A 17,320-nucleotide genomic window follows, 5' to 3' on the forward strand; every position below is an offset into this window, starting at 1 on the left:
GGCCTGCAGGTGCCCTGCTCGTCTCCGCCTTCAGTCTGGTCATGAGGTTATGCACTCAGCGGGGTGGGGTCCCCCACAATCTCTGCTAACGGAGATGCACACCAAACCGGCACACCCCTCAACCCTGAGGCCTTCCAACAGTTAGCCTCAGACGCTGTCCCAACCTGAGAGACGGGAGGAGGAAAGGGGAAGTGTGGCGGGGCCCTAACCATGGGGGCAGATCTGAATCAAATGAGAACCAAGGACATCTGTGTCGCAGCCAGTGCACCCAGTTCGATGGGACGCCAGGAGGCGAAGGTTTGACGGATGATGTTGGGGCTGAGTTCTAGCTCCCCACCTCTGCCATGCAAGCCACCTGCCGCCTCCAGCTTTTTCTACTGGGACCAAAGGGTTGGCTTGTCCTTCACCACCTCAGGGGGGCTACCGTGAGAAAGGGCAGGGCTCATTCTAAACTGTAAAGGGCTGAAAGCAGAACACACTCATCATCATTCTTTGCAAGGTTAGAGGAGACCAAAAAACAAACCAAACAAATAGCGGTATTTCACATAGACGAGAGAAAACAAGGAGAAGCAGCAATCTGCTCTTGGCAACACCAGCCAGTTATAACCACGCCAAGCCATGGCCTAAGGGTCACATCTACTATCTTGGAAATTTCCATTTTCAATATGTGTGTGAGTCGGTGATGCTGGGGGTGAGGGGAGGTGTGGACCCGTCTGTGTGGGACCCAAGGACCTGGATCTGGGCAGACTCCCTGCTTAGAAGGCCTTTCATGCGGCCCAAATGATGTTTACCGTTTTCTCCCTCCTTTTCGATTTGTTTGGTTTAAAATATTTAACCCGAGGCACAGTGAAGTGTCTCGTTTACAACGTCCTCCTGGACCATTAGACTGGGACTCCACACTCATTATGCTGATGAACGTACAACTTACCCATGCAAATACCAGGAGTAGCAGACACAGAGAGGAGATGCTCAAGGTACCGTTATCAAGGGCTGGTTAATTACACAGCCATTCAGTGGGCAAAGCAGAGCAATTTTTAGCCAAATGTTCTAGTAAATATTATGGGAAAGCCTTTCATAGAGTGCTAATTCTGGCTTAGTGATTTCAAAGGTGACTTTAGTTCTCATTCAAACACGAACACGCTCCCCCAAAGATGCTACCACTGGGCCAGAAGACCAAGTAGAGAGAGCATTCGCCAGTGTGCCATCTTGCAGTTAATTATTATTTTTTTAATGTTATAAGCACTCAAGTATCATTGTCATTTAGGTGAGGACAAACTTTAAAACCCACTAACTCTCCTGCGGCCGTCCTCCTCTGCCCCTCCCCCAGGCTCAGAGGCCCGCCAACCGGCTTCAGGGCAGGCTGCGGACCGCCAGCTGACAGTGCTCCTGCGGGTTGGACAAAACAACCCGGCAAACGCATTTCGCATTTCGGACGTTTGAAACAATACCCAGTTGCTGCAGCCACCCTCCCAGAGCGCCCCAGAGGAAATGGCATCATTACTTTCATTTTACTCCGTTTGTGACCGACCAAAGGAAAACAACCCGTCCTAAAGCAATTATCGGGGTATCTGATATCTGCGGCTGGAGAGTGTGCTCCGGAATGTTATCAAATGACCTCGCGGAGAAATGAATTTCCAAGAGCTAAAATAACCCTCGGCTGCACAGCCTCTGCCGTTTCTCTAACTGCAGAAATGGATTTCACTTTCCACCGTTAGAACAGAAAACTCTCAAGCATCCCCGTTTCTACAAAAAAAAAAAAAAAAAAAACTATAAATAACCCAGGATCAGCAAAATTATGCAAAACATCCTGCTAGAAGAAGAAATGTAAACTCGAATCACTTACAGAGAGACTCAGGCTGGCAACTCGATCTGATTCTACGAGGAGTGTAAACATGTTGTACTTTTGGAACCTGAAGCGATCCACATTAGCACGCATGCCATCACCGAAAAGGAAAAAAAAAAAAGGGGGGAGGAGAAAAAGCCCCCACAACTAAACACCAACAAAGCGCAACCCCGAAACAGAGCCCCGGATTCGGGGTTCTGCACGGTCCAGGGCCCGCCGGCTGACCAGCTGCAAGTCGGTCCCAGCGATCCGAGCCTGCACACGCCAACTGTTTTGACGACAGGCACTTGTTAAACAGAGAGTTTCAGGTCCTACCAGTTGGACACCAGAAGTTCACAGAACTGACCCGGCGCCAAGAACAAGCACAGAAAGCGAAACGGCTGCCTCGTGCGCCGTGTTTTTGTTAACTGTTTATGCAAGCCCCAGAGCAATTGGGTAAGAATTAAGAATAAAAAAAGAACTCAAATAACAAAAGCAAAAGATTACCACCTGGAAGGAAATGTCGACGTTGGCAGATAAAGGACAGACGTCAACCCAGTTCATTGGTGGGGTGGGTGGGTGGTTTTCGGAGCGGAGCAGTGGGGGGGAGGGGCAGGGGTCACGTGACAACCTGCGGTCATTAGCAGAAGGAACTGGGTGCTTCCTTGAAGCATCTTTCACTTAGAGGTTGACTTAAGAGATTTGGCAAACGCTGAGGCCTCGGAGATGGTGCACATCTCGGGTGACTGCAGAAGCACTGGAATTTGGAAGTTGGTAAATCACAGAGGAGAAAAAAGGGGCGTGCTCCGTGGCGTTTTCAAGACACAGGGAAGGGATTTCCAAGTTCCCTGCTCAGTGCCGTGAGGCCACTGGGCCGCCACATGGCAAGCAAACAGGGGCCGGCGTCCCTGGGCTGATTCTGACCTGGTCCTGAGCAGCTTGCCCTCTCCCCTTTGAGCTGAGGGTTGCTGGGGTCAGCCTTTCTCACTCCTCAGGACTGGAGTCTGTGCTCTCTTATGGGTGATAGTGAATAAAGTATTGTCATCTGGCAAAATAAAAGGAAAAGGAACACTTGAATTGCTTATTTAACGAGGTTTTCCATTTCTTTCCCAGAATGCATCAAGCACTGTCTCATTTGAGGACCAAGACAATTAACGGGATTAAATTTGGGAGTTATCTGAGGATTTGAGAAAACTGAATTCCAAGAGAACCGGGGTGTGGCTATAAGAGTGGGAAGTCTTAAACTGCAGAATGGACCCAAACCTACCCCCTCATATCTATCTATCTATCTATCTATCTATCTACCTATCTATCTATCTATCTATCTGTCTATCTATCTATCTATCATCTATCTCTGATTTGAAGAATAAAGTGTTGCCCCTTGCCCACTCTAGAGTTTAGGGGATGGTAACGAGGAACCAGAAACAGGCAGTGTAACCGTGGGCCAGATTCACGTGTATCTGGATAGCAAATGTTCCTCTGGTTCTGGGGTCACCAGTACAATGGTGGTGCACAGGAACCCACATAATGGCTGTCACCTTCCTCTCAACGGAACCCACGTTTCATTACAAACGGCCGATAGAAGCGGTTTCACCGGGATCTGAAATGGAGTGAGACGCAGCAGGCGCCTGACAGATCCGGAGAGAAGAGCAAAGGCCACTTAGAGCATCTGAGACAAAGGAAGGAGCCGGGGAGGAAGAAGGCTGGGGGTGGAGTGGAGGCGGGGAGGGACGCCACGGGAGAGAAGGCTCAGGTCGGGCAGTGAGTCTTCGGCCAGCCCCAGCCTCGGGGTTGGCAGCTGACTCCTGAACGTGTCCCCAGAGCTTTTGTGAGCCCTGCCTCGCACGTAGCACCCCACAGTTTACATGCCTCCTTAACACACATCATAGTATTCGGTCCTCAGAAACATCCTGTGAGACAGCGCACTGGTGTCATCCCCAGTGACGAAGGAGGAAAGCTGAGGCTCAGGAAGCCTTGGGCTCGGTCCACAAATGATGACTTGGGCCGCTGTGTTGCTCTATCATTCGTGAAGCACTTTAAACATGGCGGGCTTTGTTGTCCCCACTCTCACAGACAAGGAAATGGAGATCCTGAAGAGGCCACACTGCAAACTACAAACAGCACGGGGTCTCCCAGCTCCTCATCCGGTCCTCCTTGCTTGCCTCTATCGTGTTTCCAGAACACGTAATGACAGAACTCCGGTAAAGTCGCTTTATTATAAAAGCCCACCAGCTCCCTTGATTCTCTCCAAACTCCCCGTCTTCACGGTTTTTCTGTAGCAGTCCACAGGCTGCGACTTCCTAACACACAAGAGTTCCTCTCCCCACGGGGACGTCTGCCTCCAGAGCTACCATTTCCACGGGAAGCACCCACCTCCACTCAGTCAGCACCCCGTTCTTCTCTAACCCCTGTGCTACCCCTGGAGCCTCACCTGACCCTGGTCTACGAAGCAGCCGGGGCAGAACGTCCCAGCAGGTCTGCCAAGCTGTACGTCACGGCCGCCTGCACCTCCAAGGTGTGCCGTCCCCCGTGTAGACGGGGTTTGGCTTGGCACAAGCTTTGGTGCTTCTCTTCTTCAACGCTGTGTTTCAAAGTTATGCTTTTGCTGAGCTCTTCTGCAACAGAGGCCACTGAAAATGTTGGCCCAAATGATGGGTCCCGCTGTCGTGCCCCTTCTCTGTGCCAAGCAGACACTCACAGTTTGATAGGGGTGATATTCCTATTATGGGATACATGTGAGCAAGTTCATCGCAGGTTTGGGGCAACTGTTCTGAAGGAACACGGTGGTGAGTTATCACACATGGCCCCGGGGTTTGCAGGGTTGAATGGAGATGTCTGCCAGGAACCCAAGCGCTCAAGGCCATGACCAGAGATGCAGAATGTGGAATGCAGGAGGGGAGACGGTCAAGAGGGACTGATTAGAAAGTTCTAGAATGTTCTGCCACCACCTTATGAATCTACCTTTCTCCCTGAAAACACAACAAAACATAGCACCAAAGGCCAGAGAAGTTGGGTGTGAAGATGGACTTTACGTTGAATGTCACTAAAGCAGCCTGGGTCGCGAAGACTAATCCAATCTAGCATCTCCTGTTAACTGGAGAGGCTCTGCGTTCCCGTGAGACGCACAGCTGGAGCCTCTCACTGGTTTATTTTGGGTTGTTTTGGTAACCACGCGACATTTGCATCCACTCTGCCGGAAAAGAATATGGGGATGGGGTAAATCAGAACAGTCTTGGCAGGAAAATTCGTTTGCTTACAAGATACAAAGCAAGTAGAATATTTCCACGCACCTTGTGACTCCTCTCAGCCTAGAGACCGTTCTTTGAAAATCAAAAAGTAGGACACACCGTTTGACAAGCGCTGGCATATTTAGGGAAGACAGGGGTAGGGTATTTAATATCAGAACTTCTGAAAATCTGTGAGGCACGGCCACCGAACTTGTAATATCAAATTAGTAAAAGTGGGCTAACAGACATGGAATATTAGCAGAAGTTTGTTGTACTTCGTACCAAAGGCAGTTAGTTCTGCCACAGACCAGACAAACACAGTTTTGCTGACGGATGCGGTGGTCTTGGGAAGGCTGGTGAGCACGGTGCATCCAGCCGCGGAGCCCGACAGCACTGATGGAGACAAAGCTGGGGCTCGTGCTCTGGGCATTTAGACTCCCTCCCAGCGAAGGGAGCCGCCTCAGAGTACAGAGGACTGGTCAGGGACCACGAGGTCTTTCAAATGTGGCCTGGATATGCGGAAAGCTGATCAAAAACGGGATGGGGCCAAAATAGGATGCAGGCCTGAGCTGTCAGGAGACAGAAAGGCGTGGTAATCATGTCAGCGGCTGTGGCTGCAGACCTGGCTTTACCCCTTGGGTTCTCGTCCCTGAGACCGCCCTGTGCGCTTCCGGGTGGGGACCAGCGGCTCAGCTCGACACTCTTCACTTTTGCCCCATTACCTGGTTCCTAGGACTGAGCCGGCCTGCTCGATCTTACCTGGGACTCGCTTCGGGCTTAATCCTTTGCGATGTGGACTCATGACCAAAGCCATGGGGCTGGTTTGGCACAGATGGGGGCCACCTCCCGAGAGTCTTCAGGAGAGTGCCAATTTCAACCGGCCTTAGCCAGTCCTGTGCTACAATCTGAAAAATGACTTTAAACGTGGGTTGAGTGGAATCTGGACCACTGGACTGGAAGTTCCCTGAGGGCCAGTTCTGAGTCTCATTTATCTCTGTAGCCAATGCCTAGCCAGAGCAAAGAAACCTTGCTGCGTGTGTTTAATATGTTTTTTTTTCTTTCTTTCCTCTGAGGAAGATTTGCCCTGAGCTAACATCTGTGCCAATCTTCCTCCATTTTGCGTGTGGGTTGCCGCCACAGCGTGGCTGGTGAGTGGTGTAGGTCCACCCCCAGGATCCGAACCCATGAACCTGCGCCAACAAAGCAAGAGTGCGCTGAACCCAACCACTACACCAAAATACACATTTTGAATGAATGAATGAAGTTCCTTTTAATGTACACCACAAAGATATATGTAGACCTTACTAGGTATACCTGGAAGGGGAGTATATTTATGGTAAATATGTATCAAATTTGGTATTTTAATTAAATTTTAAAAAGTATAATATTTTGTTTTATATTTTCTAGTTTCTTCCTGCCCACCGCACCCCCCCCCAGCCCCCCAGTCAAATTTGGTGTTTTTAAAAGTTATATTTGTGATTCAAGTTGGGGAGAAGGTAGAAAGCCTTTCCATTTAAAATTGGAAATGCTAAATCTTCAAAAAAATTGTAGGCACTTTGTAACAGGAATCTTGCCACCAGATCTTCATCCTACTGTACTTTGTCCTCTTAAATGGTGTACTTTGAACATTATTTGATCCTTTTTTTGATAACTCAAGGTCACTGTTAAGGGCATTCATTTCTATACTTTGCTGTACAACGGTGGTGACTTCAGGGCCTACAACTTTAGGTAGCTTTCAAACTTTTTGACCCTGATCCACCTTAAGAAATGAATTTTATTCTGCAACCTAGTATGCATATATGGATATGAGACAAAAGTTCCAAAGATAATATTGATCTTTGTGAAGTAAAAAACACTCTGCTATTTTCTCTTCTCTGTTCCCCTCTTGAAAATGTTGCTCAGGACTCATTAAAGTGATTGCCCCGCATCGTGGGTGGTGCCCGCGGGTTGCAAACACGGAGAAAGGGTGCAGGGCTATTTGCTCCCGCACAAAAGGGGCCCGAAGAGTGCCCTGTGGATGCCCGGGGCAGCTGGGTCCTCTTCAAGTGCTCGGAGCTCCTGGCTGGGTTCCCAAGGAGCTGCCCTCTGTGGCAGAGTTCACCGTACTGAGGTGTCATTGGACGTGCCATGCGTAAACCCTGCACGTGCATGGAATTTTCCTTTTTGGAAGGAGAGTTCTGAGGAGTGGGCCTCAGGCTGGCAGGGCTATTGGACGACAGAGGCTCCTGGTGGCAATGTTGCTTCGTGAAGGACCAGATCTGGGCTCCAGTGCACGAGCAAGTTATTCCTAACGCAACCCACTCGCCTTCAGACAGTTTGCGCGCAACCACACACTATCCTGGCTCTGAGTGCCCTTTACTGACGGCTCCTCCCCGTCCACACTTCAACTGTCTTTCCACCTAAATGCAAAGAAGACAAACTGATAGACACACGACACTTCTCCTGGTGGAATCTTGAAAAGTGTGTCAAGTTTGCATGCATGTGTTGGGGGGTTGATATCTTACATTGATTTTAAAAAATTGCAGCCAAAGGGTGCTCCCTTTGCAGATTTGTGGGCTCCCACACAAATCTAAATAACGAGCGACGGCTGGTGGTCAAGTCAACTACTGGCACGTCTATTCAATGGAATCTGGGGAAGCTATAAAAATGATGCTGTAGATCTATATTTACCGAAATAGGTCAACAGTTTTAGATGGAAAAAAAGCAGATTTCAAAGCAATGGCAGTAATAGGATTCCACTTTTATTTTTAAAAATATAAAATATATGCATACAGATACAACACAGACAAACACATGCACACAGAAAACGTTGGAAACTTTTACACTGAAATATTTACTTTTTTATATTTCTTGAAATTTTGGCTGTTTTTACAATGTGTTCCTTTTATACCAGGAAAAAAAAGCAATTTTCCCTTCGAAAAAGTAAAATTCTACATTATTATGCAGAACAGTACTTCTGTTTGGGGCACCCCACCCAGCCTCACCTCATCGGTGCCTGTTCCCATGGGAACCTTTGTCACATCTCTGCACCACAAGGCTGTAGGCCCAGCCCGGGCTTTCCCACTTGCCTCTCACTTCTTATGATGTCTTCCCAAACTTTTTTTTATAAGAGTTCTACTCATATAAAGAAAGATAAGTTGAATCCTTATGGGAAAATTTTTACATGAATGCATTTTAAGGCAAAAGGAGGGCTTATGGTGTTACTTTTAAGGGTCATGTTCTCTCTCCGATGGAACTAAGGGGAGAGGTGGATCCCCAAGCAGTGGGCTCTGCTCATCACATCCCCACGGAAGCAGGCTACAGGTCTCCCCATTCTGCAGGAAGACAGTCAAAGAGCTGGCATGATCTCTATTCTGAGTTTTCTCCCAAGCCAGGGTCAATTCAAAGCATGACCCAACGTCGGGTTTAGGGACAGGAATAATCCCTAACTCTCGTTAGTGCTGGTCTCCCCACCAAGTTTATTCACGTCCATGGAGAACTGGTATTTCCCAAAGGAACGACCAGAGAGGGCGGGAGCCCAGGCAAGTGTATTATTCTCAGTTTACAAATGAGGAAAACCAGCTTAATCAAGGGGAGGCAATTTGCTCAAGGCCAGCCTACTGGGAACTGATGGAGACAGACTTCAAACCTTCTCCTGGGTTTGTCCCCTCTGTTCTGTGCCACGGCCTTCTTTCGATAAAGAGAGTAACCGTATATATTTGACCATCCTAACTGGACAGCTTTGAAAGTAAAAGGGGGTGCGAAATGGATGGGCCCCATGGCAACAGGGATAAACTGTGGCTCTCCCTAGCAAACCAGGACATACGGTCACTGGAGATATAATCCAGCGCTCCCCCCACCAATGTCCCCCACTCTCCCACCCCGGTACTGGGAATAGGAGAGAGAAATGGAACATGGTTACAATGTCTATAATTTACCTCAAAGTACTTGAGTATAAAAACAAATAAATAAAAGAGAAAAAAAGAACTTGAGTGTGACTGGTGTTTCATTGTGTGTGAACCAGGTAGGTAGTCCAGGCTTTACCTCCGGGGGGACTGGCTCACACGCTGTCAAGAAGACAAAGTCTGGACGGGACTGGTACTCATCTGAGAGGGTCACGCTCCGAAAGTGGCTACTTAAAGTGCTTTGGCTATCCACATTTTGATCAGCTTTTTTTTTTTTTTGAGGAAGATTAGCCCTGAGCTAACATCTGCTGCCAACCCTCCTCTTCTTGCTGAGGAAGACTGGCCCTGAGCTAACATCCGTGCCCATCTTCCTCTACTTTATATGTGGGACGCCTACCACAGCATGGCTTGCAAAGCGGGGCCACGTCCGCACCCGGGATCTGAACCTGTGAACCCCAGGCTGCCAAAGCGGAACGTGCGCACTTACCCACTGTGCCACCGGGCCGGCCCCTGATCAACATTTTGAACATTAAAAAAAAGGGTTTTTGTTGCTGCAACTTGTGACTTAGTACAATGAATGCCAGAAAGGGGTTCTTGTTGATGAAATTAAAGGTACAGTATTCAAGATATGTGGCCTGGCCAAAAACTTTTAGAGACATCCCCACTCTCACGGAAACGGGGTACTCAAATCCAGCAAGGCCTGTCCCTTTACCCTTAGGGATGGCACTCGAGGCCGCCCTGTGCGCAGCCATTGAGTTTAGGAGGGTTGATGACAGCATGATGCTGATTCGGGGAAACAGAGTCCTGTCTCTGGAATATTCTTGCACCTGACTTGAGTGAACCTCAAAGGCGAGGGGGCTGGGACTTCATCAAGTTTACTCAATAGGCTGAGTGAACTGTTTCTCCCTTTGTCAGTGCCGTCCAGTTGATTCTGACTCCTAGAGACCCTGTGGACAGCACAGTGGAACCCTGCCTGGTCTTTCTGCGCCATCCTCTCCTCTCACCTTCTGTCGCTGTATCAGACAATGCTCCACTGCTGTTCATAGGGTTTTTGTGGCCAATTTTTTTGGAAGTGGGTGGCCACGTGCTTCTTTCTAGTCTGTCTTAGTCTGGAAGCTCCACTGAGACCTATCCACCATGGTGACCCTGCTGGTATTCGAAACACCAGTGCCATAGCTTTCAGCATCACAGCAACATGCAGCCACCACAGTATGACAACCGACAGAGAGGTGGTGTGGTTCCCTGACCAGGAAATGAACCCAGGCTTCGGTGGTGAGAGCGCTGACCATTCCACCAAAAATTAGACCACCGTTTTTCTCCCTACTTGTTGGTAAGTGTTTGTTTGATAAATGCCCATGTCTGTGGCAGACTTCAGTCTAACACTCACGTTGGTAACACCTGGTAGCAAGGTTCTGGAGGAGAAACCAGCCCTCAGTCCCTTCAACCTTCTACAACCTTCTACAGCGGCAACTGTTTTCTATCAAAAAGAACCTACAAGATCTGCATGGCCGAACCAGCCGAGGTTAGCCCACACCGAACCCGCCTCTGGCTGAGTCTGAGATGGGGAGGTTTCAGGAAGGGGTCTCTTCACACAGTTTCCTCCTCACCTGATTATGAGCCTCCTGAAAGCAGAGAGCGGGTCGGTCTTGTTCACCATCCTAGTCCCTAAGCCGCACGCAGCACCCGCCCATGGAATGTGTGCCAGATATCTGTCCAATGAATCAAATAAATGAATAGGAATTCTGTGACTTCTGGAAGCTACTTTGTTAAGCGTATCTGTCATTGTTCTCTACTCTAGTAATGATCACCGATCCCCATGCACCATAATCTATTACTTGCCCTGGATTCAGTTAGCACTTTATGAGGAAGTCAAAGTCCAGAGAGGTTACAGCTGAAGCCGTAAAGCCGGCCCTGAACTCAGGCCTGTCTCACTCAGAACCCAGGCCTGCTCTGCTCCCCAGAGTCAGCAGACACTCAGTTCTGCAGGGATTATGGTTATTATTTCTTTTACTACTTTTCCTCTACTCACTCTATGTCATGCTATTGAATACACACCTCTTTTCAGCACTTCATCTTATTTTTTCAAGAGCGTTTCTGGTGGGGAAAGCTACGTGGATGTTGGAGCATATGAACCAGCTTGCCAGTTCTTTTGCTTCTAATTATTTTGATTGACATGTGGCACTGAGGGATGTCGAATGGCCTCTCGTGTCTTTGAGCTGTAGAGGAGTCAGTCGCATCTCCTTGTCTCCAGGGCAGCAGGCTTGCCGGCTCATTCTGATGCCTCCCTCCAGACCCTTCTCTCCTGCCACCAGGATACCGAGAGCCTTCGTTTCTGCCTCTGTGACTTGTGCACAGTGTTCTCTCCCTGGAATGCACGTCCGCCCTGTCGTTGTTGACCTTGGTGAACTCTTTGTTTTCTTTCCAGGCTCAGTTCACACATTCCCACATTTGGGATACCTGGGAGAGGCCCAGGTCACGTGCATCTCTGCCCGGTCTCATGTGAGTCCCTTTTTCGGGGCTCCCAGGACACACTGAGCACAGCACACGGCTCGGGGATGGCCACCAGCTTGCTTCCCTCTTCCGCTACGCCTCGAAGAGTCAGGGGCCTCGGTTCGGAACTGGCATACAGCAGGCACGCAAAGTGTGTTAGATAATGAATGGATAAATCAGTAAATAATTAGCCAGTCCACAGTAAAGCAAGAGAAAACGCAGGGGTCAGCAGGCCAGCAGTTTCCAGCGGTCTGAAGGCCAGCTGACCATAATTACTTGTCTCAGGTAGTGGGCTCAAAAATTACTTTTTAAGCCTAAGAGCCCGATAGTGGGTTTTTATGAGATGCAATTGACTATTTAATTCTGAGTGTTCTGCTCCTTTGCCTGTTATAGAAAAAAACCCCTGGAGATGTTTTACCAGTGCAGCCAGTTCCCCGCTCACTGACACTGCGCCAGCCACCGGCATCCCCTTGGGAGTTTGGGGTGATCTGACAGCACCCACGTGACAGGGTGCCCTAGCGGTTCCTGGAGCCTTCCTGACTCCAGGGTGCCAGCTAAGCTGAGACGTTAGTAAGTGCCACATGCAGGCCAACACATGAGCTGAGCACAGGCACAGCTCGAGCCGACTGTGGGACTGCGGCCCAACGAAATAAACAATTCCCAGCATAGGCTGACCCTTCAGAACGCAGCTGCTTCCAACTGCACTGTGTAGATAAAAATAATTTAGTGATTTCCTCCCACTAAGCTCTTGGGCACAAACCAAGAAATCTGCAGCCTGTCCGTTCTGATGCTACTGTACAGCAGTAAACATGCAGGCTTCCGAGCCCTCAGCGGCGCTTCTCAGCCGGGACACAGCACGCTTTTGTTGGGGTCGTTGTTCCCTGGGCGGAACCGTCCCGGGCATTGCAGAGGGGTTGGCACCTCTGACCCAGTCAATGCCAGTGACTACGACAGCCTCAAAATGCACGTTTGCAAACATCTCCAGGGAGAGAGCTGTCGTGAGTACTGGGCCACCTGGCGGGGGTAGCTTCCATTCATTTTGTAGCGGGAGAGTCTCACAAGGGACTGAAGAGGCCACCCAGACCAGGGGTGGGTTGGGACGAGACCCAGGGAGTCAGAGAGAGCACCCCTGAGGCAAGGGGCACTCAGACCAAGGCCAGTCTGTGGGGACAGTGCAGGTCCTGAGAGCAGGGAGGATGCTGGGGTCCCTTGAATGAAGAAGTCAAGGTGGCGAGGGAGCTGGCCTCAGCGAATCCAGAGATGGGAGCTTGAGCAGAGGTCAAGATGGTGCCAAAGGGATAAAGAATGAGCAGAGGGTGCAGAAAAGCCCAGGCCACAGCTCAGAGCCCTGGCTACTCTCAGCCTGCAGGGGCGGAACAGAGGGGCCAAGAAGGTCACTGATTCTGGACGGCTCCAAGGGTTGGAAGGTTCCGAGTACCAACCAGCTCTCCTGCCCGGCCTGGCCTTAAGAGAGCAAAGACAACACAACAGCAACCCTATCACTGCCACCGTCACCACTGTGTCACACCCCGCAAATAGGACCCACGGCAGAGAACTGCCAAGCTCCTCCAAGCGACCTTCAAGGACACCCCGACCACAAAGGGAGAGAGACTCTTAAGACCAACCAGTGAGAAAAACCTGCCAAAGTGCTGAGTAGCGGGGCCACGAGCCCAGGACTCCTCGTCCATCGCTCTGATTTCACCTGGACGTCCAGTGGCCGTAGGGGGAGGGCGACACGCAAAGTCGCTGCAAAGCTACGTGTTCCTTTGTCTCATTTTTCTCACTTATTTTAAATTTGTTTTATCTTGCTCTGTTGTTTGCAACTTTACAAGCGGGCTTAAATCCTTTTGCAACAAGGATGGGTATAAATAAATAAAGCAAAGAAATAAAATACACGGCTGCATTGTCAGCACGGCCAGACTGGGTATGAAGTGTTTTGGCTCCGACAGAAGAGGAGGGAAGTGCTCTGCCGAAATGGGAGGGGAGGAAAGGGGAGGAGGAGAAAGCTCCACGGTGTCTCTCGGAGAATGGGAGGAGGCTGGCCCCGGGCCTGGAGCCTGGGTCCTGCCCTGTCTTGGCATCAAGGAGTCAAAGGCCTCATGCAAGTTACTAACATCTTGGGCCTCATATCCTTAACTTTAAAATGAGGGATTTGCTTGGACGAGTTCAAAGTTTCCTTTAGGTCTAAGCACTACGATTCTGAGTGGCACCCACACTCGCCTCTTGTTGCTTTTCCCCTCTAGTCTTTCTCGATTCACTGCCTCTTCTCCAAGCAGAGTGGGCCAATCAGGGCTCCTTCTAAAGGAGTTTCTGTGTGTGATGACAAATGGAAGTTATATTGGTCACCCAAAGAGATAACTGGTCACTCCAAAGAGATGAATGTCCTATTTAAAGAAATTGGAGCACTACTCATTTGGGAGCACAGGAAACCAGGGTTTTACTGGATAATTTATTGACTAATGTTCTCACTGTACAATGGGATAGAAATATGGGCTTTTATCTCCATCCAGTGATGAGGTGGTAAGTTCCTTCCTTTTAAATAAGTTCTGTTACAGAAAGTAATACCACATGTGTTTGCATAGAATCTATGACTCCTGCACCAATCATTATTAACAATCCAAAGAATATTATTATTAGCATATGCCCAGGAAATGGAAGGCATTGCTAACGTTCTGGGACATTCTTCTTTTAGCTGCCCATTTAAGATTTCAGCCTTGTGTTTTGGTGTACCTTGTCTCGCAAAAACCCATAGTTCCTGCCCCTATTTGTACACAGAAGGCTTAGGACATCTGTTGCTTTTAGAGGAACCAGTTCAAAATGTAGAGAAGATGCCCCTCGAGCAAAGCTTCCGGGACTTCAGTGTCCTCCTTAATTACTTGGGGATCTTGTTAAAAATATAGATGCTGATTCCCTAGGTCATGGTATTAATCATGCCTTCTTATTTTTCTGTATGTCTGATGCTCTGACATCTTAGGGCCTTGCTGACCCTGGATGAGAGCCCATTCCCAGAGACAGTAAAGGACTCATCTGCAAGTGGACCATTCATATGCAAAGCAACCAATCTAAAGCCCTTAGCCCCAACCACCTCCTTCCTGAGCTCCTACCCTCTGGGCCACTATTCCCGGGCCCCGCCCCGGGCTCCCCAGGGTCAGGTACCAGATACCTAGAGACAGCCCCTACGTGCCAGAGCCCACTTCGATTATTCAAACTAGCCAACTCTAAGCCTGCTTACTCTGCCTCACCTTTGGAAACCCCAATAGAGGCTCTTGCCTACACTGTCCTCACTCCCTCTGCCTCCTGACCGACCCAGGTGCTTCCCCGTGGGGCCCTGTGTGACATGGCATGCCCCTTCCTCGTGGAAAGCGTGAGTAACAAAGCATCTTTTTAATGGCAGCCATCTCCTGGTCTGTTGGCCTCACCGGTACTGAACGATAATAAAACCTGTGTCTTCCGATGGCCAGGAACCGGGCGTGTGATGCTGACGCCCATCTGAGAACCGCACTCCGTACAGTAAGGCTCTGACTTACTGTGTTCCTGCCGCGGATCAGGGCGCTGCACCCGGGCTCCGAGGGGTATGACTGTCCTACAGACACGTCCCACCTGCACTGGAGCCCAATGTGCTGCAGACACAAAACGGGGAACTGGCCGAGGCTGCTGCAGGGATGGCCCTGAGGACCAGTGCCAGGGCCTCGGGCTTACTTTCCAAATGATGTGGTTCCTGGAGCCTTCCTCGATAGAAACTAAACAAAAAGCTGCAATGAAAGGAAGCAAGGCCTGAGGCTCTTAAACGACAGCAGGCACAGAGGCAACAAAGGTGCCCAGGGCCCGGGGGGAAGGCTAGGACTCCGGCAGGTCAGCTGGCACAGGGCACTCGCTGTGTGCTCTCTCCCTGAGCCATGTCTGATGCGGGCCCTGGATGCCACACGTGTGTCCTCAGGAAACCCCCGTCAGGAGCTCCAGAGGACTTCTAGCGTAAGCCTTGGGGTCCAAGCAACTTATGGGTCCCCATGGCAAGGAGCTCTCCAGGGACCCATCGGCCCTTCTGCCCCAAGGTACATGAGGGTCCTGCAGCCCTCCCCTCCCGCTGGGAGACTCAGGGCTTACAGGAGTCGCCTAGACAGGCTCCCAAACCTTCTGACTCTAAGGCCAGAGCACTTTCCTCTATCCCAGGACATCGTGGCTCCACGTGTTCCTAATAAAAGCAAATCCTGATTAAGAACGATCAGTTTTAAGTTCTTCACGTGGCTTATCTCATCTAATCCTCACAACTCTAAGTAGCTATTTAAATCCTTATTTTCAAGATGAGTAAGCAAGCCCAGAGAGGCAAGCAGCTTGCCCAAGCCACCCACTAATTGGCAGGGTCAGAAATGAAATCCAGAGTCTGCATAGCACCACCGTCACCTGCTGAGTGCCACCGCCACACCCAGGGCCCTGCTCTCCAGGTGGAGGCCTCGGACCCGCACCATCAGCATCAGCACCATCCAAGAGTAAGCTGCGCCACCTGCCCCAGATCTGGCAAATTGGAATTTGCGCTTTACAAGCTCTCCAAGGCAGTCTGCTCCACGCCGAAGTCTGAGAAGCCTTCTATCAGGAGCCAATCTGATGGAAACTCACCTCCCAGGCCAGATGGATAGTAATGGCACAGGGTAACTGTGAGCATAGATTTCACCGCTTAGCTTAATGCTCGGGGAGGCAGCTTGGTATACAGGAAAGAACAGGCCAGGGGTCAACCTTCAGCTCCAGCAGCCATTAGTCTAACAGCTCGAAAACTTTAGGCAAAAGATTTAGCTTCTCTGAGCCTCCCTTTTCCTCATCTGGAGAATGGCAATGCAATACCTACCTCCTAGAGTTCATGTGAGCATCAAGTGACATCACTATAAAGTGCTGGGCCCCGTAGCCAGCACCAAGGAAACGCTCTGTCGAGGGCGGCCTCAGGAATTCCTCAGAGTCCCAGTTCTCTAAAATGCATGGCCCTCTATGTTATGCTTTACAACAGTATGAAGCCTGAATTCCTTTGGTGGCCAAACTGAGAACAGTTTTCAAAAAGAATAAGGAAGCTATAATCTTGGATAACCGGAGTGGTGAGCTATCCACACAATGCCTAAGGGCATCACCATTACAGCCATGTGGGGCGCAGACCCCCAGTACTGTCAAAGGCTCCAGTCCTGGCGGGGGTGTCGGTGGAGTACGCACTCGAGAATGGCGGAAATTCACATTTAAGCAACAGCTTTGTTCCCAGCTCTATTACCTGACTACGCCTGGTAAAACTGTCACCAGGGGCATGTCTGTCAAAAACCGTACCCAATCCCATAGCCCAGAGGTGGAGCAGGGATGATAGGGGTGAAAAATCAGCTCCAAGCACAGACCGAATACTGCAACAATGATTCCAGCTCTTTCCGGGCCAAACCAGTCCTCCCGTCTCCATCCTATACTTGGAGCGAGCAGCTCTTCCCGCCCATTGTGGCCGGGGCATCTCGATCAGACACCAGCAGGCTTACGGCACAGGCAAAGAGAAAGCTGCCCCCCCCAAAAAAAGGGGGGCAGAGAAAAAAGAAAGGATGTGAGAGAGGAAGAAGGAAGGCTGAGGGAGCATTTCTCTCATCCCAAAGCCTCCATCAAGTCTGCTTTTCAATCAGGAGGAGAGGGTACAAGTAGAATTTAAAGGATTTTTAAAAGAAAAAATGTAATACTAGCTCCATTGTATAAATTAAAACCCCTCTGGGACACGTCAGTCATTACTCTTCATATCTGTAAAGAAAAATTTCAATGCAAGGGTGTAGGCAGCAAAATGAAAACCCAAGGAGACCTCATCTTTTCATGATCCCCTTCGGGATCAGACATCTCCACAAACATAGTGAGACTATTTTGTACGGGGGCCCAGTCGTTTTCTGATCCTT

At 49.8% G+C, this 17,320-nt stretch overlaps 1 protein-coding gene and 1 long non-coding RNA gene across 9 annotated transcripts in view; one reads left to right on the forward strand and one right to left on the reverse strand.

The window, feature by feature from the left end:
* Positions 1–17,320, reverse strand: part of ATXN7L1 (ataxin 7 like 1) — a 219,103-nt gene that overhangs the window by 60,017 nt on the left and 141,766 nt on the right. For 2 of the 8 annotated variants that reach the window (XM_070265425.1, XM_023638863.2), the window contains exons 1-2: positions 1,844–2,360; positions 1,502–1,743 (exon numbers count right to left, since the gene is read on the reverse strand). The exons of 1 other annotated variant lie outside the window; for it this stretch is intronic. The gene's annotated coding sequence lies outside the window, so the exon portion shown is untranslated. Of the gene's footprint in view, positions 1–1,501; positions 1,744–1,843; positions 2,421–17,320 lie in introns of those variants that run through there. 5 more of the 8 variants (XM_070265427.1, XM_023638864.2, XM_070265424.1 and 2 more) reach the window with 5 other exon arrangements.
* On the forward strand, positions 12,196–13,316 carry LOC138923872 (uncharacterized). Its single transcript, XR_011438092.1, has 2 exons — positions 12,196–12,421; positions 12,786–13,316. It is a non-coding gene; the product is annotated as an uncharacterized lncRNA (long non-coding RNA).

Source organism: Equus caballus, chromosome 4, assembly GCF_041296265.1.
Source record: "Equus caballus isolate H_3958 breed thoroughbred chromosome 4, TB-T2T, whole genome shotgun sequence".
NCBI classification, from domain to species: domain Eukaryota; kingdom Metazoa; phylum Chordata; class Mammalia; order Perissodactyla; family Equidae; genus Equus; species Equus caballus.